The sequence below is a fragment of the Podarcis cretensis genome, assembly GCF_951804945.1.
Source record: "Podarcis cretensis genome assembly, chromosome: 3".
Classification (NCBI taxonomy): domain Eukaryota; kingdom Metazoa; phylum Chordata; class Lepidosauria; order Squamata; family Lacertidae; genus Podarcis; species Podarcis cretensis.
The window spans coordinates 75,202,101-75,225,819 of record NC_137172.1 but is presented as its reverse complement, the minus strand read 5'-3'; the positions used below and the strand labels follow the sequence as shown (position 1 = coordinate 75,225,819).

General features: G+C 41.4%; 1 long non-coding RNA gene across 3 annotated transcripts; it reads left to right on the top strand.

Moving 5' to 3' along the window:
• Positions 1-39: 39 nt before the first annotated feature.
• Positions 40-23,102, top strand: LOC307213674. Of its 3 annotated transcripts, none has more exons than XR_013837624.1 (3): positions 40-263; positions 782-876; positions 22,588-23,102. It is a non-coding gene; the product is annotated as an uncharacterized lncRNA (long non-coding RNA). The 3 variants fall into 3 exon arrangements; XR_013837625.1 differs by lacking the exon at positions 22,588-23,102 and adding an exon at positions 10,211-10,399; XR_013837626.1 differs by lacking the exon at positions 22,588-23,102 and adding an exon at positions 10,211-10,399 and having other exon boundaries at positions 40-349.
• Positions 23,103-23,719: the final 617 nt, after the last annotated feature.

The window sequence follows — 23,719 nt, the reverse complement described above, 5'->3', positions numbered from 1 at the left end:
CGAGACAAAGGCTCCTCTCTTGTGGCTTCGGCAAATGGCGTCACGCAAAGGCGCGCGTCGGATGGGCCGCTTGCTTTTGCCGAGTTCTCCCTGCAGGGGGCGGTAGATTCCAAGAGAGTGAAGGGCTCCGCATTGCCAACGAGATGGCGGCTTTTATGAAGAACCGCAGTTTAGCATAAATACAGGGTTGCCTCTGCTAGGCCTGCTGCTAGTGTTGGCGCCAACTCCAAACTCTCCACAGCCTGTGTAACTTTAACACAAAGGTGGGCCACCGTGTCTGTTGAGAGCCACATGCACTGAGGGTGATCTGTGGTCGGGGTACATTTGATGGTGGGCTGGATGCATACAGGTGAAAAGTGTTTTTCAAGGGGGAAATCCTTAAACTTCTGCACACAATCATAAAGTCATAGGATTGTAGAATTGGAAGGGACCAATCTCAACTCTTTATTATTTAGCCATTCTTAAACTGGGCCAATAGACTCTGTGCAAGGTTTCAAATAAGTTCAAACAAATAGTATTCATTCATATAAAAATCATTGCCTTCCTGCCACAGCCAAAACTTCCCCCCTTCTTGCCTACATTGGGAGTGTTAAATATCTACTTGTTGAGCACAAGCCAGTTGAGTAGGAATACTTTACTTCAATGGATAAAATTAGTTGACACAGCCAGATTCTCTTATTTAATTTAGATTTTTCATTGACATGATTTTTCATTGACTTCTATACCATGCCAGGCTAACAGTTGTATTAGTATTGTTTGAAAGCATAATTCATGTTGACAGATACTGCAAAGCTTGGAGAGCCAATCTAATAGATCTTCTGAGGAGATAAAAAGACCATTGGCAGAATGTCACCTCCAGCATTTTTGCAGCAACAAGTATGTACTTTTACCCATATGTGATTCCAATAGAAGGATATTTGCATTGCTTTGAACATGCCAGATATAATTATAAACTCAAGGTGAGGTTCTGTGAAGCTTAGGTGGAACTAAATTCATTTGAAAACTGGACAGACTGGTTCCAAATATAATAAATGAGGCATAAGCTCATTTATACTATAGCAGGTAGGCCGAGTAAATAAAAGGGAGGCATCTAAAAGATGAGAATGCACTGAAAATAACAGTATGCCACAGCAGAGACCAGAAGTTGCTTTAGATCTTCAAACTGAAGATTAGGTAGGATTGCAGCATAGAAGTCAATGTCAAAATGAGGCTGGAAATAACCCATTAGTCTATGTATCCAATGTGTCTATATCTGTGGACAACAGCAACAACATGAAAATAAGGGCTAGGTACTCTGGCTTGGATCCTACGAAAAGTTCAGTGATAATTTTACATTCCTTCCCCCCAAAGAGCCTGTCTGGCAGGGTGGGTGGGTCTCCTAACTTTGCAGAGAGACTTTTCACGTAGCTTCAGCAGGGAGGATTTGACAAGAAACTTTTTTTAAAAAAAATAATAATAATATTTATTACTTTTAAAGCTTACAAAAAAGAAAGAAGAGAAAGAAAACAAAAAAGAGAAAACAATACAATATATAAACAATACAAAACACAACCTTAACACATTAAACTAAACACAATAAACAAAACAAAACAAAAACAATTTAAAAGCATACATCATACCTTTTCCATACTCTTATCTTTCATTCCCTTGTTTCATCGACCTCCTCTCACCTCCCTCTTTGTATTCCACTTCCATTAATTGTTTCAGCAATTCCTTTCCATCTTTCTCTATTTTCTATCATATAAATGTCTTAACATATTTTTAATCTTATTTCCATTAAAACTAGTATACTTATTTAAGCTTAACTCCTTATAACATTTCTACTAAGGCCATAAAATTTCATTCCAACATTTTTCTATCACTCATTAATTTTACAATATTTCTATATATAGACTTTAAATTTTCCAATCTTCTTCCACCATCTCCTCTCCCCGGTCTCGGACTCTGCCAGTCACTTCCGTCAACTCCATACAGTCCATCAACCTGGAGATCTTATGTCCGAGGCTCTTAACTCTTTTCCAAGTCCCTTCTGCAGGTCTTCTTCATATTCTTTGATGCTATAGAGCAGATCTCGGGGAAACTCCGACCTAACAATACTTTTGTTCCTTCTCGACAGGTCAGCCAAATTTCCATAGTTAAAGCTAAAATCCATGAAGTATTTCAGGACATGTTTCAAGATTCCTCCAAATCCAAAGGCCCCCAGAACTCCAGTCTCCTCCTGACCCAAGTCCATTTCCCAAAAGTTAGTTAATCCCTGCATGGAGGGATCTTTCCAGCTTTCCTTCTCCAGTCCAGGCCGGGCTCCGATCCTCAAAATCTGACTTTTTCTAGATTCAATCATAAAAGGCCTCAACTTATAGTCCTCAATTTGCCTCTGTAAGGCTGAGGCTCCCACTTGTATTACTTTAGGTTCGACAACATCAACTTTCTCCTTCTTCTTCTCCACATTTTGTTCTGCTAAAGTAGATTCCTGTAGCAAATCCTGAATAATTTCTGTATTGGTGCTCACTTTTTGTCCCAAATTAATCAATTTTTTGTCCCAAGTTATCAATTTTAGTAGCCATAACATCCGTCTTCTTGTGAAGCTGTTCCAACGAATAGCTTATCTTGCATAATGCAGTCACTAAGGCTTCTCCTGTCGACATTCTTAAATGGTCCAAGGTCAATCCTTGATTCTCACAGTTCTTATCCTGCAGCTGGAGATTCCCCAGCTCCACTCTTGTAACAGTTTCAAAAGCTCCCTCTAGAGGGAAACAGTCTCCACTTGTATCAATCCTTTCAAGCACAGTTCCAAAAGTAAAGTTAGTTTCAATTTTCAGTTACTTTTCCTCCTTTTTAAACGCAGAAGAGGGCAATGGAAACAATATATTTCTCTTATTTAACTAACTGTCAACATACGTTTTATTCACAGTCAATGAACTCTCCCAAAACGTCAATCTACTGGCAGCCTGTTTCCAGGTTCAGAGCAGTGGTAATTTAATTTTTATCACTCTCTCCTGCAGGCTTACACGATCCAAAATTTCCCCCCTCTTCTCCTGCTTCCAAGGGGGGGTTAATGATTTTAATCGATGGAAGTTTAATCCTTTACATAAGGCTTTCCAAGACCTTAGCTTGCAGCTTCTTTGCTTCAATCTATTTACAAAAGGGAAAGGCGGACTTCCTGTTTGAAACCTTCCCGTTTCGGTACCAAATTAAGACGTTTGTAAATCCAATTTTCCGTTCTACTCACGGGTAGTTGTTTAGAGTCAAATTGTCCACAGGAAAAAGTCAGCGCTCTCCGGCAACAGCAATGTGGCTTCCCTCCGTGAAAAAAGCAGTCAATGCGAAGCACCGCGCCACTCACCCCACGTCGCTCCGGCTCCCCAAAACTGGGTTTCCCCACGAGCAGGGGAGACGCAAAGGGTGCCAGCCGAATCCCACGTTCACAAGCTTCTCCCGCCTGTGATTTTAGTGGGTCTCCGCCTTCGCCGTGGCGGTCAGACCCTGATTTCCACGGAGCAAGTTCCTCCCGATCGGAGGAACTCCGCCATTGCCGGAGGCGCCAACCCGGAAGTCCCGTGACAAGAAACTTTAATTCCATGAGGAAAATTAAGTTATCTTGGAATCCAAGCTATTGCATCCCATTGAAATGAATGGATATTGTGACAAACGCTTGTACAAATTGAACCTTGAGGCAGGCCTATTTTGTATGGCACAATGCTGAAAATCATAGTTGCAAAGTCCTATGTTCCACCAAAAGAGAGGGCCACCTATCCATCAGCACCCAGCTACGACACTCTTCCACCCTCATGCTAAATCAGCCTCCACAATGCACAACACTTCTTATTAGAAGCAGAGATGAGATGCAGTGTAGAAAGGTGCTTGAAGAGGAAACAGCTATAAATGGCTCCAGCATTGGTGCTCAGGTGTATTCCAGGTTCAGGTCAAGATTGCCTTGATGCCCTTGAGCTACACTTCAACTAGGGCTTGGTCCCAGAAAACTTACTCTCAGTGCTGAGGTTCAGGTCCTAGGTAGCATGTGATTAGAAAGAAAATAGTGTATTTGATCAGGCACAGATTTCTCTCACCAGTCTGTCATCACACTAAGTCACCACACAAATGGGATGAGATGAAAGGCTCTCAGGTCATGGCTGTGGCTTCCAAAGAAGTCCCATGGCTCCTCATTTTAGAGTTTAAGTGTTCCATTTAATAACTGAAGGAAAATCAATTGCGCATATAGATTAGCTATTTGGAGAGAAGGGAAAGAAAAAGAGAGTGCAGAGAAAGGGCCAAGCAGGGGGGAAGAGGAAGGGAGAGTGCCAAAGTGTTGGTACAGGAGGGATCATTCCGTTTGTAGCTTGAACGTTAATTCTTTAAGTGCTAAAGTCCAATACTTGAAAGCCAAGAGAGAGGTGGGTGGAAGTGCTGCTTAGCAACCAGTCAGAGAGGTGTGATGTTTGATGAGTTATCATATGCTCTAATTGGTTGTGTAGATCTGTATGTTTGCTAGAATGCCTCCCTGATATGTACAAGGCCTGAAGTAAGTAAGACAAAATCTTTCTGTTTCTTTCTCCTCAAATTAATAGCCTCTTTGAGTATGCCGAACACATATTCCTCACCACTGAGCTAATAACACATAGAGTCATATTTTGAATACAGAACCAATCTAGATTAAAGTGTTCCACACTTCTTTGCTAGATCTGGCCAAATCAAAATTAAAGAGCAAAGCAAATAAACAAAGCAAACTTTGCCACAGCTGACAAGGAGGGCAGCAGCCTGCAAGAGCCCCAAACAGGCCGGAGCCTGTGGCAGATGGTGACGGGCAGCAGCATGTCAGAAAACAGGTGCAGGATTAGCACCTGGTATGGGTGTGCTAAGGCTGACACCAGTCACCAGAGCATCTCGTTTGGTCTTTTTAAATTAGTGTTCAGTCATGCTACAGCAGACTCAGCAAAGCCATGGTTGAGCCAGCACCACCCGGCACTTCACTTAGCACGTTATCCAGCACAACATGAGGAAAGGGGCTCATCCCGAGTGACTGTCAGTACATACCAGGTAATTTAAGCTTGTGCAATTAAAGTGGATTGAACTGTTCTGTCGCCCTGGCGCAACAAATCTACTTTTTAAAAAGAAGCACATTTCAGGCAGTTAGGAAAGTGTCAATTGATAAGAGGGGGGTATAAACACCTAGCAAGCAAATCAGGATGAATGCTCATTGTTGTAGAAACTCTCCATTAACCAGAACAAATGCTTAGTTAAAAAAAACCCCACAGAGATATAATCTAACATCTGTATAAGCATTCCACAAGCAAAACTGGATGAATGCTCAATAAATAGGTGGTTTGGGAGAGAACCTAAAAGGAAACTTTCTTTACTGTTGCCTGTTAAGCTTATGGTAGCAGGCAGGCACAGAGAGACCAGGTAGGCGGGGGAGGGAGAGAAAGCTGAGTGAGGCAGGAGCGAACGAAGGCTAACCAACACCTGGAGTGGGGGAAACCGCCAGCTGTGCATGCGTTGCGCTGCTACGTACAGTGCTTGTGTGCGACACCGCACATCCATTGTATGTAGCAGTTTGCCACCCGCGCGTCGTATGGACAGTGGCGGGATCATCTGCTTGTGACTGCAGTGGTGGCAGTGGGATTCTCCGCTTGCAGCTGTTGCAGCGACGGAGGGATCCCACTGCCGTCTGTACGGTGCTCGGGCAGCAGCAGTGGCAAACCGATATGTACAACATGTGTGCGGCACCACACATGCGTTGTATGTAGCAGTTTACCGCTGGCACCGCTCGAATGCTGTACAGACAGTGGCGAGATCCTCTGCTCGCAGCTGCAGCCGTGAACAGAGGACCCTCAACATGCGGCTGTGGCGGTGCAATGGCTGCTTGCACTGCCGCACCCAGGGGTGGCGGGGCGAGCACCCCACAGGGTGCCTTCTCGTCACCCCCCCCCCAGACATGGCACCTGGGGCACACCGCCCCCCTGCCCCCCCTTGCGACGCCACTGACTCAAGGAGAAAGTGGGGCAGAGGCAGTGGCAGAGCTGCCATGGGCAGAATGGGGGTTCCTGGAGGGCCCTTTGGGCAGCACATCCTTAAACCTGGCAGCCCTCCTAGTCAACATATTCCCCTTTATTTCTCCAGAACTGCTAGAGATTTTATTATTCAATTTAAATAAATAAAAAGAATCTAGGCCACATAACGTCCTAACTGGGCAGCAAACAGCATTTCTAGAATCTGGTCAGAACCCAGTTAAAAGGACTGTGTTGCAATTTTTCATAGGGTTGCAAAAGATCATTACAGTACTGAGCTCCCCTCCCCCCCCAACACTGTCTCTGGAGAACCGTATCCATGAAAGTATAAACACAGAAAAAAGTTATAGTTTTAATAACTTAAAACCTTTTATTGTATTGTATTTACTTTGGCTTAGAGAAACTAATTGTGGCTGGTGTATTATGCTGCATTTTTTATGCTAGAACATTAGCTTTAATAATATGATTGTTTTATTGAGCTGTTTTTAAAAGTTACCTGCTGCCTTTTATTGTCACATTTTATGGGAAGAATTGTATTCTTCAAAGGCAATATAGATGTTTATTAAACATATAAGTGTCACACAGATTGAACCCACCTTTTTGACTTAGCAATATTTCGAGAAAAGCCCTGCAATTGCAACGCCATGTTCATCAAAATTCAAACGTTCTGCAAATAAATTCAAACTAAAAATAGTAAAAATGTTGTCCAGGGTTTTTTATACCCATAGTAACCTTATACTAATCTGAATATACACTATTGCATGAATTTAGGGACCAACCTTATTTTAGAAAAGCAGGTAGTACTTTCTGCAGTATACTGATACAATGTTGCAGACGAAGGGTCTTTCCAGATTGGGATTTTTGTGGCTGTTTTCTGTAATGATGTCTTGACACAATAATAGTGCAGTGGTGGAGGATTTATTTTGCAATAATAGTGCTTTGGTGGTGCTTTTGTTTTTTCTGCAATGCTTCCACATTATTGCTGTCTGGGGGTGGCTATAGTGCAACAAAAGCAGGACAAAAATAAATCACCATTTGTTGTATAAAAGTTTCAGGATTTCAGAAGGAATCATAGAATTGTAGAGTTGGAAGGGACCCCAAGGGTCATCTAGTCCAAACCCCTGCAATGCAGGCATCTCTGCTAAAGCATCCATGACAGATGGCCATCCATTTTGAAGTTATGGTATATGCACAGGTTGGAAATGGAGCAGTCTCAAAACATTTCTAGGCATAAAAGGTAGTGAAAGTAGAATTATGTGTGGCAGCTGCAATAGCAACATGAGCACAATGCATCATGAATGCCCATTAGAAAGGCCCTTCCAGATTTCCTATCTTAAAATATTACACTGTTGCAACCATACCTTGTCACCACCAGGTGTCAGGGTGTTTCTGTCACTTCCACATGTCCTCCCACATTGTAAAAACTAGTTGACCAAGTTCTATGACTATTAAAAATAAATGTTACTGTGTTCAGTCGAGCAGTTCTTTGGTATGTAAAAACATATTCATATTAAATAACTTCCGCTTTGTATTCCCCCCCCCCATTTCCCCTCCATCAAAGGCTCATTGATGTAAAATAATGGCCCCCACTTGTTTAGACATTCAAGAGTAACACAAAATGTCATGTTCAGATCAGTGGTGGGGAACCAGATGTTGCTGTTTCAGTTTATTACCCACCCTTCACCCAGAGCAGATTACAAAAATTTAAAATTCAATATCATGTGGGATTACATCTGCCACCATGCCTGACAATTAGCCATGCTAGCCGGGACAGATGGGATCTGGAGTCTACCAGAATTCGGAGAGTCACAGGATCTGCATGCTTAGTATAGATTAATCCACAATTTCTTTGTTGGTGGGAATGAGAATAAAAATACTAGCCCATGTCTGATTCAGTCTGAAACTGCTAGTGAAAATTTACTATAGATACTCCCGCAAGGTTGCAAACCTGAACACATTTACTGGAATGTAAGTCCTGTTAAATGCATTGGGACACTTTAGAAATCATACATAGTATTGCTCTCTTGAAGTTTAATGACCATGGTCACTTCCAGATGACCTGTTTATTTAACATCCATTCCAGTGATAGTGAGGAAATTGTGACATCAGCTGTTACTAAGCATTCATTCTGAGGGATTCACAGCCTTGTGTCAAACTATGGCCCCACAATTTCCAGTGCATTTTCCTGTCATCAATAATGGACAGCATGGCCGGGCAGTGGCATTAACGTGACCTCCTGACTTATTGGGAAGGAGAAGAATGAGGTGGTAGAGAGATTGGCACGGTGCAAATGCACTGACGGAGCCAGCCTGGTGCTCCTGTTGGTGTGTTTGCACCACACTGACCTCCCCACTGCCTTCCTAGTTAGTAGTGACTCAGTTGTCAGGAGGTCAATGGAGTACTGTTGACTAGTTATCAGCTACTGCCTGTCGCTTTCCTTACTGCAAAAGTCTGCTGTTGTTTTAATGTAAGAGGGTTTGTTGAGCCAACGCACCAAATCCACTTTTAATTGTGTAACCTGAATGCATCGGTATGTTAGACAAACAGTTTGGAAACACCCAATAACAATACTTTGAAAAAACACAGAGATCTATCTTCAAAGAAAAGCCCACACAGAAGTTTCATGTTGTTGTTTTTATTATAAACTATGTTTTAAACTCATGTTTGAGTTACTTATTAAATGATTTAGTGATGAAAGTCTAACTCCAAGTGCATAGAAAGGGGAAAGAGAGAGCCTTGTAAACATGACTGGATCTTAGAGTAACTTCAAAAGTGGTTGCAACTTAAAACACCCACCACTAAAAGCAAGCTCTTTGGGCAAGTTACATTCCCCTAAACCAATGATTTTAGGAGGGGTGTTAGTTTTTCTGGAACGATTTCAAAATAAGTTGCTTAGGAAATGTATTCTATATTTTCGTTTCCTGCCAAGCAGTTTCCTAGGATGAAAGAATGGTCTTTTCAGATGGCAAGGTTGATGGACCAGTCCTTGCATGTAGCAAGGTTTGTTTTCCAGTAGAGGGAGGAACATGCAGCAAGTTCTTTTCCCTGTACCTGGGCATCTCTACTTGGGTGAAGAATCAGCACACTGGGATAGGTGTGAACAGTCAGCCCTCGATGGAGGTTGCTCCTAGGAACCCTTCCTTAGGCTCTACTGCCAAGTGAATCTTATAAAGCAAAATGCGTACAGTGGTATCTCAGGTTAAGAACTTAATTCATTCCGGAGGTCTGTTCTTAACCTGAAACTGTTCTTAACCTGAGGTACCACTTTAGCTAATGGCGCCTACCGCTGTTGCCGTGCTGTCGTTGTGCAATTTCTGTTCTCATCCTGAAGCAAAGTTCTTAATCCGAGGTACTATTTCTGGGTTAGCAGAGTCTGTAACCTGAAGCGTCTGTAACCCGAGGTACCACTGTACTTAGATAAACTCACAGGCACAATTTCCAGCTTTAAAAAAAACGAGGAGTTTGTGCTTCTGTTGAGAGTCATTTCAGATTATGACACAGTTGCAGAAACATTGCATATTGTTGCTTAAGTGCTGCATTTTCTATGAGTTAGGAAGGAATGTTAATACTGTATCAACTATTTGAAACTGGAACTGATCCTACATGTCCATGCTATTTTAAAAGTTATAAACAAACAAATCATTGCTGCAGTTGTGGGAAACATCCTTACTAATGATCTTCTGTTTCATCTTTGATCCCACATATTTTAATTGCATTGAAAACACTACTGAACTAGCTGCACAAGAGGACATTAAGTTAGTAAACAACTTAAATGATTTGGAGCAGTCGAGACTTGCAGTTTCTGGTTAAGAGCAACTACTGCTACTCCAACCAGTTGCTAGAGCCTTGGCAGATACGCGGTTGCAAGCTACCCTGTTTTCAAAGTTTGCGTGGGCTTTGCTGGGGCTCCGATGCCTGCAGTGATAGTGAGGGGAGAAATGGAACTTCTTGTTAGTGCAGTGGCCTTTTTTGGTACTCCTTATCAGTGCAGCGGTTTTGTGTCATACTCTTACACTGCAGTCCTTTACATGCCTACTCAGAAGTAAATGCCATTAAGTTTAAAGCAATTCATGCCCAGGTAAGTGTGTCTGAATTACAGTTTTGTTTTGTTTTGTTTTGTTTTGTTTTGTTTTGTTTTGTTTTGTTTTGTTTTGTTTTGTTTTGTTTTGTTTTGTTTTGTTTTGTTTTGTTTTACACATTCTCAGAAACATGCTATACAGAGCAATCTCATACAGTACTTACCAACTCAGAAGTCCCAGCAAGTGAAATGCAATTTACTCCCAAATGGATGGATCTGTCAATTTTAGTTCTCTCGGTTTCTTCTTTTTCCAATCTTCAATTCAGCCCTCCACATTTCTGCAACAATTTGCATTTAAATTTTTTTTCAAGAAAATACAGCACATTTCTCCCAATAAACAACTTTTTGTATTCAGGTTTTACATTTATGCAAGCAATTCTCCCTACTGCAATGCACTTTTGTATGATATTTGCAGTAATGTGTTCACTTTAATAGCCTTTCCCAATATATTCATTTTTGTAAACAGTGTTTGGTTGGAGAATGCCATTGCAAAATTGAATAATTATGAATTTCAAAGGATGGCTGTGGTTTGGGTCACATATTCGTTACAAAAAATATTTTATATATATATATATCTCCTATCATGCTTTTTCCACCACTTCATTTTCACAGCAAAAAAAGTTTATTATATTGTAGCTTAAACTAAATGTTGATGAAATCCTCATATCTTCACAATTATTAAAGGTGCCAGAGCCCTGCCCTCTTTTTCATCTGGCTATCCTATTCAGTATCCACACATATACCCCAAAATTGTAACTCTATCTCTATGCATTTTAGATAGTCTACACCTACCTTTAGTGTGTCTCTCTGTATATTGGTTCAAATCATTTTGCATGTAGCATTCATGTATTTTCACACATTTTTTCCTCATTTAATAGGTCTCCATTGCAAAATATTGATGATGATTGGCTTGCCCTAAAGAACCCCATTTATTGTTGCCATACCCTGAGTCGCTAAAATCATAACGTATGGATGAATGTGTTGGTTTGCCTTTTCAGATCAGAATCATTGGTTTCTTGTCCAAATGACTGTCTCTTTTAAGTGCTTATGCAGCCACTGTGAATTCCACTTGGTAATATATGCACAGATCCAGTCACTCCCAAAGGCACCTTGCCGGCAGAGAGTGAGATGGGTGAAGGGACAGAAAGGGTTGGGTGAGCAGGTGGGGGAATGGAATGAGGAGCACAACAGGTGCAAACTCACCCACTGCCTTGAAGCATTTAAAAGGACAAGTCAGGATCTCTGTGTGAGGGCCTGGCAAACCTCCCCCTGACGCAATCTTAATTACATAGATCCACACATATATATATACTCTTGCTGATAAACTATAACAGAGCGCTTTCATTTTAAATGATTGATAATCTCAATATCCCCTGTTAAGTTTGCTCATATAAGTAAGTGGTACTGAACTCATAGGGGTTTGCTTATGAATCAACATGTTTATGCTCATCTGTGATCCAGTTGCAATGCTAGTTGTGTCTACACAGAAGCAAGTTCTATTGAATTCATGGGCCTTGCTCCGAGATAAGTGGGGTTAGGATTGCAGCCTAGGCCTGTGTACACACTGTTCCTTTAAGCACATTCAAAGCACATTTACTCCCTCAAAGAATTCTGGGTATTGTAGTTTACACCTCACGACAGACAGAGTTACAATTTCCAGGAGCCCTTAACAAATGATGATGTGTTTTGAATGTGCTTTAAAAGTATAGTGGATATACAGGGTAAGTCTATCATTTATTAATCCCTTAACGAATGAATGTTATGGATAAGAGCAAGTATTTCTCACGTTTCACTGAAAAGTATCCCATGCTGCCCCAGCAGTGGTAACTTACTGCTCTAATTTTGGTAACATTTATATGGCCAGATGATTCCATAACAGTCTTCAGTCGAAGCTTGCTTCAGATACAGTAAAACCTGTTTTACTGCAATAGTAAAAACAAAAATTGCTAGTGTTTTTCAACTGACTTTCATTCAGCCACGCCTAACACCCTTTGGCCCAAAATATTTGCTGTGTTAGTATGCTTCTTACCTTTCATGTAATTTTAATGCACTGGTAAAAAACAAAATACTCAATTGACCGTCAGTCTGGTAGAAAGTGTGTACCGTATTTCAACACATACTTAATATAGATCTTTCCTAATGACAACTTATTTCCTAATGACAGCAATGAAGAAATCACTATTAAATTGTATGTTGTTTTTCTTTAAAAATTCCAGATTCAGTGGTGGTATGCTGTAAATCACCTATCTTTGACAGATTTGCAACCCTTTTTCTCATAGCTCAATTATAGTTTTTATATGAAAGCATGTAGGAACATTGGAACATAATGAAGCACCTGAGTTTCTGCTGACATATGTAGCTCAGGAGATTCATGTCTGAATCCATTTGTCTTATGGCTCTCCAGGTTGACAGATGGAAACTGTATTCACCTCTCTGAGTTAATCGATTGCAAGACACTAGAAAGAGGGACCATCTGCTAACTTCTGTGGCAGGGATGGGGAACCTCAGGCCTGGGGGGGGAGGGGGAATCCAGCCCTCCACACCTCTGTCTGGCCCTCAGGACTCTCTCCAGGCTGAAAACCTTCTGAAGTTCCAGCCCTGCTTTGCACCCTCCTTGAGAGAAGGAGAAATGTGAAGAAAAAGATGCTGCTGATTAGGCAGCTGGGAGCTGCTGGAATTGGCTTCTACTACAGCTATCCAGAGTTTTCTGTGCACATGACTTGTTTACAGATGGTGTGAACTGGGCTTAGAATGTCAAACCCACTCACTCCCTCTGAAGTCTGAGTCATAACATGAAGGTACAAGCAGCAAAGGACAGAATGGAGGCTTGTATCCAATAGTCATTAATTTTTTTTTACTTTTAATTATTATTTTCCTGTTTATTATATTGTTGCTTTGATGATGATGACGGAAAGATGCAGTTTCACACAGTGGGTAGGCAAATGAGTAGTAGACGGGAAGCAGAAGGGGTTCACATTTCCTGTTTTTCCACATCTTTTTTCATGCCCCAAATAGTTTTTTTTAAAAAGATACTCCACCCACAACCTTTAAAGAATGACGTCACAATGCCTGCTTTCAGAAATCGCATGAGTACCTTGGTTTGATTCATTGAATGTTGCTCAACATACTTCATGCTTGAACTGATTCCCGAAGTCTCTGCTGATCCTATGTTGTTAACCCTGGGCTTCCTGTTCTGATCCTCATATTGGCATATCAAAGTATGGAACGCAACAGTGGTTTTTCCCAGGAGTGACTTTCCTTTTAACCCTGACAGCCAGTACAGTCTGTACTTCAAGGTCTTGTATGTAACTGCAGAAAAACATGAAGGAAATGGTATTATCCGATTCCAGGGTTTGTCACAGATGGTTAATTAACCAAAATTTGGAACACCAATTGGCATCTTCCTAAATATTCTCACTCATAGAATTGTAGAGTTGGAAGGGACCTCGAGCATCATCCAGTCCAATCCCCTGCAATGCAGGAATCTCAACCAGATCACACACAACAGGTGGCCATCCACACATATTAAGTTGAACCCAACATTCATCATGTAATCTACCAAATAGGCTCACAATGCAATTCAGATAGGAAGTAATCCCCCCCCAAAAGTCTATATCAGTACAGTGGCATAGCGTGGGGGGTGCAGGGGGGGCGGCCGCACCGGGCGCAACAATTGGGGGTTAGGGGTAGGGTTAGGGGGCGCAAATCCATGGGTTGGGGGCACAAATCCATGGGTTAGGGGGCGCAAATTACTTGCCTTGCCCCGGGTGCTGACAACCCACGCTACGCCACTGTATCAGTATAATCATGCTCTGTATTTATGTAGTGCATTTCAGAGGACATTATATGCATTACTACTTCTATTTTTACACCAGCTCTGTGTGGTTGCCCAATACGATTATCCCCATGCTATCGAAGGCAGGCTCAAGCTAAGCAAATAGAAACTTGACTAAGACTAGCTAGTGAGCTTGTGACTCACGTGAGGTTTGAACCACAGACTTCTCTGCTCACACTTCACACCCTTATCCACTACAATCTACATCCACACTCTCTACAGAAACTGTCATAGATTCTAATGCATGGATTCAGGGCACATCTTGGATTTAATATTCAGCCAAGAAACGGGTCTTTCCCTGGATGTGGGTATTAATATCGTTTCCGTATGATGGTCAGATCAATATGTGGTAAAAAGACAAATCACTATGAGCTACAGCCTGTGTTGACCTGATCTTCTCTCAGAGACTGATGGAATTATGTAGGTTTTTGAGTTCTCTGGAGAAAGTGGTGCCAGATTCTGGAAGTATGTTGGAGGTGGAGGCTGCAGCTTTGATTATGGCAACAGCGGTAGCTGTGGTGGTGGCGGCTGCGGAGGCCACAGTGGCAAAGGCAGTTGTAGCAGTGGAGGCGGGCAAAGGTGATGGGCAAAGGTCAGAGGGAGGGAGCTGAGCGGGTGGGCAGTGTCTGTGAGATGGGACAGAGCCACAGTGAGAGAAGGGGGGTAGCTTCTATTGAAGTTGTGTCCTGATTTCCCTCACTCCAGTGTTGGGAGGTATGGCAGCCGCAGCAACTGCAGCATTTCTTCCTTGTTCCCATTGCATTCTGAGGAATGCGTCTTAGCAAAGCCATTATAAATTATGGTCAGTTTAGTTAGATGAAGATGCCGCAGCCTGGATACTGACTCATCTGTGGCAAGCTTGTGTATATATGTGTGTGTGTGTGTGTGTGTGTGTGTGTGTGACTGCTTAGATTGGTTTGACTTCAAAGCAACTGTCACAGCTTGTCTTGTCCTTTGTCCGCTATTATCTGGACAGACTTCAAGCAGTGACAACCGAATAGTAAAAAATGTGCTTGAAGGTATGCAGGCAATTTTATTTCTTTCATAAAATTTATATACCACTTGATTGTTTAAAAAAAACCCTCAAAGTGGTTTACAACAATATGAGTTGTTTATTTGTGGCTAGGAAAGCAAGCCAGGAGATGGTGGTCACAACAACCTAAGAAGAGCCCTGCTGGACCAGGCTAAAGGCCCATCTAGTCTTGCATCCTGTTTTCACATCCTTTGCTAGTAATGGCTGCCAGGGTCTTCTTAATGGTCTCCAATTTTAAAACATAAATTATGAGGCCAAGTTGGCAGCCCAGAAATAATCTCACATTCCCAATACACAGGTGCTTTTTCTTTCCAAAACTGCAGATTCAGAATAATACTATCTACTGTATTTTTGCAAGCACCCCCATGTACTCGTGCACCCTCCATAAAGTGTTGTAAAGTGTGTGGGAAGGAAAGGGGCAAAGGAGTGGAGAATCTTGAGAGTTTTCTGCACTGTGAAGTAAGACAGGTTCTTAGTTGTTGAGCTAGCTAGACAGATTATTCTAGAGGTTGGAGTTAATGAGAGGTCTTGGTGACCAGAGACTTAGCTAGGTGATCTTGCGCCCCTGGCAGAACTGTCCAGATTGTGCCCCCTAACCACGGACAAATTAACTCTTCTTTCCGCCTCTCCTTCAACCCCTCCTCCTCTACCCATTCAATTCACCCTCCATTTAAAACCTTTTCTTATGAGGCAATAATCAATATTTTTATTTATAGACATATTTATGGACATTTTTAGCCAATTTTGCACCCACCCCTTGCCTGCACCCCTGGTGGGGGCCCACCTCACCACCCCCTAGCTACGGACCTGTTGGTGACTGGTGTACAGGTACAAATTTTCAGTGGGCGAGTCATTGGAAAAGTTCCATTTCCATTCTAAATGTCATTTTAAAAGTACTGCAAAGGAGGCACTAAGCTTGCTTTCAGAATGTTATCTCAGACTCTGCCCAAGGTCTTTACGAAATCAACAAATTTTACAACAGATACTTGGATAACTTTTTGTAAATAAGCAAGGCATGTGAGAAGTCATTCCATCACAGGTTACTGAACCAAAGCAATGAGGCCTATATTTAATGTTTTTGCTCCTTTTTTTTATAAAGCCACACAGCACATTTTGAATTTCTCCTTTCATTGCCTTTATGAGAAGAAATTCAAATGTTGAATGCAGGCAATCTTCCTGCATATCGTTTCAGTGAATTTACTGGGTGTGGAAAGTTACAAGGGAGCCTGGTAACCACATGAAACTCTTACTATTACGGCTATATGCAACTAAATCCAGTATAATTGTACGAACACTGGATTCCAAACATCAAAGTATGACTAATTGAAAGGAAAGATTAATTTGTTCATTTAATAGCTGCCTCTTACTTAATATTAAAAGATAAAACAGCTCTTTGTCACTGAGGCTCCTGGTTTGTACTTTATGACGGTGAATGCTTCTTAGATAATGTTTGAACTTAAAGCAAGTACAGAGATTGTATGTCTTTGAATCTCTCCTGACTGGCAACATTAAAAGACCTCAAGGACCAGCTCTTCCCATATAAACCAACCCCGGGCTCTGTGATCCTCATCTGAGGCCCTTCTTTGTGTGCCTCCTTCACAAGAGGTCCGGAGGGTAGCAACACGAGAATGGGCCTTTTCTCTCCTCAGGGAGGTTCGTCTGGTGCCTACATTATACATCTTTAGGCACCAGCTGAAAACGTTCCTCTTCAACCAGGCCTTTGGATGATTAATACTTTATGGCCTTTTGAATGTGTTTGTGGGAAGAGGGGTTATTGTTTTGTTTTGCTTTTGTTCTAACTATTTATGCTTTTATTCTGTGCTTTTATCTTGTGAACTGCCCTGAGATCTTTGAATGAGGGATGGTATATCAAAATAAGAAATAAGAAAAATAAAGACAACGACATTTCATAATAATTTGTTACTTTCCACTTCCTTAGAGGAATAAGGAAACACGTACACAAATGCATACATAATACACACAACCAAGCCTAGAGGTTGCAACAAGTGTTCCAGGTCTGTGCACAGTTTAGAGCAGGATGCTGATCAGGTACTGGACAGGTCAGCTACTCATCAAAGCAAACTGCTCAGACTCAGAAGCTGCCTTGAACGTTACAGGTTTATAGAGCAATGTAGGTTCCAGTTGGCATGTGGTGCCTGTCAGCTGACAGTCTTTGGGCTGGCACTGAAGCCCATGTGATTTGTTGTAGGAGTATTATGCTGGTTATGTGGGGCAGGGAGCTCCATTGCAGCAGGTCTTATGCAGAATTGGGTGCTGAAGGTCCTTTGCTATGTCAGCACAGGTGGTTTTTAACACAACGCACAGATGATACTGACAAGGCTAAGGAACACTGGCTGGCTACAGCATTTGTGCTATACTTTCTGGTTTTTCTTGTGTGGGCAGAACAATCCTAACCCTGCCCAGAGGATGATTGGAGAGGCAGAGCCACCACTGCATCTGAAGCCCTGCTAGCTTCTCCTGGTCAGGCTGGAAAGTGGAGTGGTTTTCTTGGAATGTTTTCCCCTCTGGGTGATTGTCAGCTGCAGGCTGGTGCAGTAGAGGAGCCTGGCTTGGGCTCTTCACCTGACAAATGAGCCAGGAAAAAATCCAGCAAATCCTGGGTTGGCCCAGCCTTGCCCCCGCAGCGCTCTGATTTGGGCTGCTAGGCCAGCTACTGCCCATAGGAGGGCTGCTGTCAAACCTTCCCACCTGCTTGGCTGGAGGTTAGCCCCTGCTGCAGTGCAGCGCCCCCATCAGCATAACGCAGGAGCTGATGCTTCATCACACACAAACACACACACACGGGGGGGGGGGGGGACATTAATATTTGGAAGGGGGAATAAAATTGCTCCCAGAACAATGTACCACATTTAAGTAGTAAAAGCTTTCGTGTCCATGGACGTGCTTTCTCAACCTCAGTACTTATTAGAAAACAAGATAAAGTAAATCTAAAGCCTGCAGTTTGGGAAGGAAGTAAGCATGCATCTGAAATGTGAAAAGAATTCTTTCTGAGTCAGCAGCTTGAAATGAAGTGAAATGTTAGTGACACAATTGTTTCTGCAGTGTTCTGGTGTTATGAGGGAGAAAAGCTTTACTCTAACCACTTTCTCTGCACCATGTACAATATTATACACTGCTATTGTACGAATAAATCATGCACCTTTTCTGCACTTGCTTTATCCTCTTTTAGCACTCCTTTGTTTCCAAAGGTCCAACTTCTGATTTTAATGATTTTTTAACGATAAATTATTTTTTGGTTTTTGGTCTCTATGTTTTTAGCAATGTACTTCTCAAATTCTTTTTTAGCATCCCTTTATGTCTACTTGCATGTCTTTGACTAAATTTGTGTTGCTTTTTGTTCTCAGCATTTGGACAAAAACATTTCTTGAAATCAAATGCTATCATGTTGGGTTTTCTTAGGAATCTGTTGGTTTGGGTGGGGACTATACCTTCTTTTTTTGTTTGTTTAATTTGTTTTTAGTGGATGTATAGGTGTTTTCCCTTTTTATGGGGCATGAGCTTTTATTCTGTGAACTGGGTATTCTGTGGTGCCTGTGACATTTTTCCAGTTTTGTCTATATAATGCTTGCATTGTTCTTTATTCTTAATAAGGTTACACTTTAAAACAGAGCAGGTTGGTCTTCTCCCTGATGGTTAGGAATCCTACAAAACGGATTAATTGGATTTGCTGAAGTAAAGAGCTCATGTTGAAGATGCCAGGACTCTGATGGTCCATTTGTGCTCTCCCTAGCTCCAGCTTGAAGGATGTCAAAGGCTGCTGTGGCTACATTGACAGATATAGGGAGCTTCCTTTGACTATATGTGTTCTAGCCATGCCTGTCCCCTGTCCCCTGCATCAGATATAAAGTGGGATTGCCCTTAATTCTGCTACAGTATTCCCTTGACAGGACCAAAACCTGATTTGTCTGTTTCCCATCCCAATGCTTTATCAAGTCATCTGCCAACTTTAGCTGTTGCCGAAGTGAGGTTGTGGCTTCCCTTGTTGCTTGTCATAGTTCCCCCTTCTTCACGTTGCCCTAGCAAAAGGTCCCTCCTGCAAGATGGATATTGTTCAGTTCTTCCAACTAAAGGAGGAGTGCTGGCATGTTTATTATACAGCCCAAATAAGTTGCCTAGGTGTTGCCCCTCCCTCTTTGTGGGTTTGTCGTTCAAAAGAGTGGTTACTGACGGTCTGCAGTCACATCCAGACTATACATTTAAGGCACTATGATACTATTTTAACATGGCTTCCCCCAACAAATCTTGGAACTGTAGTTTGTTAAGGGTGCTGAGAGTTGTTAGGGTGCCTGCCACCCTGGGCTTCTTTGGGAAGAAGTGCAGGATATCAATCAATTAAATAGGAGACCCCCCCTACACCCCTCACAGACCTACAATTCTCAGAGTGGTTTAACAATTAATCCCTGAAACTTCTGCATGGAATTTGTCACTGCTCTTCCTTCTTCAAGCCCCTTCTGGTTCAAGAGGACAGTGGGGCAGGGAGTGGTGGGGATTCAGCTGCCCTGTCTCTCACCTGAGCAGCCTCTTCCTCCTCTTCTGACAGGTTTTGTGCCCCCACCTCTGTCTTTGACTGCTCTGACCCTTCCACTTCCCCCTGACTTGGCTGCTGCCACACGGGTGGCACCAAAACCCATAAACCACTGCCCCCCCGTGCCAGTCTGACATTCCTGTGCAGATTGTGTTTTTGCTAATAGTTAATTCCAACCTGCACCATGTGATTTACTGCTGTCTTGCTTCTGACATAGCTGTGTGTGTTTTGGCTCCATCTATGCATGCCTAATGTGGACAGCTTTGTCATCATGAAACTCAGTGACTGGTGTGTGCCATTAATATTGGGAGCGTGGGACGATTCAACTGCAACCAGATTCCCTTTTCCCCAGGATTGTTGACACAAGCCCAGAAGATCTGTATAGCAGCATCTTACTGATATAATTGCAGTAATATTCAAAGTAGTACAGTGGCACATAAAGAAGATATGGAGATCTTATATGCCATTAAGTCAGGCTGAAATTATGTATTAACCATTGTTTGCAAAGGATCTTAATTACAGCTCTATTAGCAAGTTACTCATTATGTATTTCTCTGAAGCCTTTACCAAAAAAGAAAAAAAGTTCTAGTTATTTCTATTTTATTGAATAACACTAAAATTGAATTATGCTATATTAGCGGTGTGATAATGCCATAGGCAAAAACATATGCATATGTAAAGGAGCTTGGCATTCTAACATATGTAATTGACTTGTAAAAGATTTGCATTGCCAATAGTAATTATCATGGCCAGTACTCTAGTGATGGCTTGCCACAGCTATTTTGGGTTACTCTGTCATCTGTATGATTAAATTAAGTGATACATTCTAGTTTATACTAGAATAACTGCTCATTCCTTATTTGTGTAAGTTCATCTTCTTAGAGTCAGAGGGCCATGGGGAAACCCAAACATCAAGAAGTTGAGTCTTTTGATCCAATGTAGATATTTTCCTGCGTTAACCTATTATTATTATTATTACTACTACTACTACTCTATCAGAGTGCCACTGATAGAGAATAGGTAAGGTGCATTGCAGCAAACTGTCTACAGTTCAAGTTGACCAAAACTACATGATCCAAACTACATCCTGCAATGGAGTACAAAATTAAGCCAACCAAGCCTATCAAAATGATTAATTTCTGATCCTCAAATACAGGGTTGGGTCCAAGACACCTACTTATGCAAGAGGAAAGTACTTAAACTTTGTAAGGTGTGGAGGGTGTCCCCCTGATTTCTGTGTATTTCTTCTCAGCTGCAAATCACATGTTATTCTGGCTGGAGGGTTTTCCACTTGTCAAAAATGAATTTTTGAAGGTGAATAAAACTGCAGCAAGAGGCAGTAAAGCCTCATTCTGCCAGTAGATGTATGATTACAATTGTTTGGATCCAACCTGAATAAATGAGTCCTTTCCAGCCAGTAGCAGCACTATCCTTTAAGTGCTGACTCAGAAGGAAGTCCCACAGAGTTCAATGAAACTTAGTAAGTAACTGGGTATAGGACGGAAACCTAAAATCTCATCAAGAGCAAGTGCCATTGGGAAATTGCCCTATTTGCCATTTTCATTGTTGTAGAAAGAAGGAAGAACTCTAAGATCTGGGCTGTATATTATTATTTTTACCAGCTCTACCGGTTTAGAATTCTGAAGGCTCCATGTCAACAGCTAAAAAACAAAACTAAAGTGAATTGAAGTCACACACCTGGGGAAGGAGGAACTTGTTGGTTGGCTTTTTCCTTCTATTGTTTTTATCTGATTATATTTCTATCATGACTAATTTGTCCCCTCCCCTTCTTCTTGTCAAGAGAGATTCAGAGATTTTGTGAGGATGAAATGGGATTAGACCATATATGCTACGTTGAAATCCTTTGAGGAAGGGCAAGTGGAAAATAAGATAAATAAATAAAGTACCAGTAACTCTTCCTTGTGAGTCTGGCTTCAATCCATTCCAGGTTTGTGGTGGGATGGGAGCTTGCGTGTTAGCAGAGAGTCTTCCAAATTCTGAACAGGCAGAGTTGAATTACTTATTTTATAAGAAATGAGTAATAAGCTCACCCCAGGTGTGAGATCTTAGATCAGGGAATAAAATTCCTGGATTCATATGAACCACGACTATCTTTCCATATAAAAGTAATAAGATAAACCATAACAAATTATACAGTGTTCTGATGTCAAAATTGCTAAATATATTTGGATAATACAGGTTGGAACAGTACAGTCATAGGATATAAGTGGAAAAGTAACAGAATCAGATATTGTAGTGCAGGGCTGTGATACTGGTAGCCTGTTGACTTGATGTGTCAGAAGAGGTGGCATAGACATACAGAGAGCCAAGGAAGAGGCAGATGTAAGATGTATGTGGCAGCAATATGGCGCGCTTGCAAACAGTCTTGGAGGAGACTGGCACCATGATGGTACAGGGTTTCCCTCTGGGGATCTGACATGGGACAGTGTTTCTGGTGCCTTGTAGGAGTGTCTGCTATTTGTCTCTACATATGTTTTACTTTGTTTTTTAAAAAAGATATTAGGGAGGAAACCTTGTAAGTTTCAGTGTTTTCTCATCCAAATAAAGCCATACCCGTGTAGAGCTGCTACCTGCTGTCAGGGACTTGAGGAAATGGCCAGCAGGCAAGAATAGAACAAGGGCATTTACAACCCTTGAGAGCCAACCTAAGTTCACCATTTGTTTATGGAGGCTACACACCCATAAACTTATATTTTAAACTATTTAATCAGTTCTGAATTGTTATTAAGGGCTTATCCACAGTTCATTTCCTCCATGCATGGTCCGTGCTTTAAAGCTCCTTTTTTTTTGCTCCTGAGCTTTCCCTGTGAAAACCCACTCTTTACCACTGAATTAGACCAGAACACCCAAACTGCTGTTTGTTGCACTTGATATTTAAAGAGCAAGTTTTCCAGTGTGTGCCTGGAAAGTACACAGCAAAAGGTACGTGTGGATAAGCCCTAAGCTGATCTTTTAACCCTCCTTTTCAGTTTCAAAGCCATCCAAAAGTAAAGCTCTTTGCTGAAAAGAAAAATCAGTTTATGCAATACAGTAATTCTATTCTTCTTTCTAATTATTCCTGCATTGCAGGGGGTTGGGCTAGATGACCCTTCAGGTTCCTCCCAACTCTACAATTCTATGATTCTGTGATCTGTTCCCCATTGGATACAATGTTCCTCACTAAACTTGGAACCAGTATTCCATAGAAGAGGCTCATCAAAGGTAATTATTAAGTTCCTTTTTATTACAGGAAATGTCATATCCAGTTCACATCCATGAACTGTTGGTTAGTCATTCCAGGATCAATTTGCAAAGCTCTTTTCTCATCTAGCCCAGCTAATAATATCCTGATTCAAAGCAATTTTCTTTATTATTAGGTTTCAAGCTTATTAGATTACATTATGAACAATTAAATGTTCATTATATCTAGCCCTCTTAAAGTGCCACTTATTTCTACAAAGCTCCTTCCAGTCTTTCAATGCATTAAACAATGTGTTAACAACACGAACATAGTAAGCGTGTTTTGGATTTGTACACTTTCTTTCTCTAGAAAAAATGGGATGAATTGAAAACTTGGCTACTTTGCTTCTACTTCATAGGTTAAATTCACACTCCATGTGTTTAATAATTAATTAATTCATTAATGAAATTTTCACTAGATTTGTACAAGGAATAAATTTGTATTAGTATGGCGGTTTTTTCCTGGAGAATTTGGACCAGAGACTGTCCCATTCCTTCTGGTATCAGACAGAAGATGCCATTCTATGAGTAGTTGGAAAAAGCTTCATATGGTGGTCATTCCTGCTATGCTGACTAAGGGATGGGAGAGAAACAATACATGGGCAGAAATGCAATGATCCACTTCTCCAAATTTTGTGATGCACTTCTCCAACCAAATATGTACAAAAATGCATATATTAAGGGAAAGTGTGCATTACAAGGCATATGTTTGTGACAATAACATACAAGACTGTAGTGTTGCTTGCAAAATATGTATATTAGGCAAAAGTGCATTAAACATGGCTGTATTTGAAGAAGGGCACAATAAAAGGCTGAGGAATTTTCATGTCACTTTTAAAAAGTTGCAAACTGTTGCTAAAATGTGGAGAACTTGAGATTTGCAGGGAAATTGAAAGAAATCAAAATGAACAGATTTCCCCATTCTACATGTTGTTGATAAAAAATGGTGGTTAGCAAAATTCGCAGCTTGGTTTAAAGGTCT